The sequence below is a fragment of the Mus pahari genome, chromosome 19 (assembly GCF_900095145.1).
Source record: "Mus pahari chromosome 19, PAHARI_EIJ_v1.1, whole genome shotgun sequence".
Taxonomy (NCBI): Eukaryota; Metazoa; Chordata; class Mammalia; order Rodentia; family Muridae; genus Mus; species Mus pahari.
The window spans coordinates 23,158,175-23,159,438 of record NC_034608.1 but is presented as its reverse complement, the minus strand read 5'-3'; positions in this window follow the sequence as shown (position 1 = coordinate 23,159,438).

Here is a 1,264-nt window from a genome sequence, read left to right as displayed (position 1 = left end):
GGGGGGGACAGAAAATGGAGTAGAAGCTTGTGGCCTGGAGAAATGGCAAGTCATAAGGGGTCTCATAGATGGGGCAGATGGTAATGTAGTGGTAGATCTGCCCAATCTAGGTGCACAGCTTGTATTTATATTAATTGAGTTGTGTTTTCATTGCCGAGGCATATTTGGGTTGGAGATTTCCTGCAACAGTCATTATTCAATTGGCTTTGAAATTATTGTATTGGCATCTTGTAAATTGTGATATTATCGATATATTAATTTTATAACTACAAGCATAAAGAGTTTAAATTCTATTGGATAATTAGGTGTTGAGATGGTTGACCGTGGGGCATTACGTGGTAGGGAGAGGAATTCAGGTCCCCTATTCTAGAGATGGCCCAGCAGGAGTCCTGTGGCCTCTTGGGGCCAGAGAGTTGCCTGCCAAGAGACCCAGTGAGTGAGATCAGCTGGTGCGGGGGGGGGGGCCTAGCTCCAGCTCCAGAGAGTTGTCGGCAGCAGCAGACAAATGGGAGTGTGGCCTGGCCCCATTGAGAGTTAGCAGGTTCGTCTTTTATTATTTCCCCCGCAACAAATCACGGTCGTTTAAACTGAATGTTNTTGCATGTCTATCTGTATTCATTCAATATCTTTTGATCAAATACACCCCACTCCCTCTCTTCAGACTCTTGTCAGAACTGCCCTGTCACACATTCCTGTTAACTTCTTCTTGTACTATTGTATTACTGTATTGAATCCAGTTACTTACTGCCAGCCAGTATAGCTATGCCTGGCTTCTGCCTCTGTCTCCGTTTCTCTGTCTCTCTGTCTCTCTGTCTCTCTGTCTCTCTGTCTCTCTGTCTCTCTGTATCTCTGTCTCTGTCTCTGTCTCTGTCTCTGTCTCTCTCTCTCTCTCTCTCTCTCTCTCTCTATGTGTTTATTTCTAACTCTTTCATTTTTCTTACATTTGAGACTTGTTCTCTCTGAACCAAGAACTCCCTGTTTTGGCTAGACTAGCAAGTGAGCCCCAGGGGCTGCCTGTACCTCACCAGTATGGTGTTTAGGCATGGGTGCCCATGCTCAGGTTCTCTGTGGTGTGTTGAATCAAAACTCAGGTCCTCATGCTTGTGCAATAAGTACTTAATTCACTGCACTATCTCCCCAGGGACAGTCATTTCCCTCTTTACTTCCTAACTCTGTTCCCTTCAAGATAATCCAGGGCGCCTTGGTCACAACTCCTAGATAAAGAGGATAGCAGGGACTTTATATGTCAGAACAGATGTTAGGA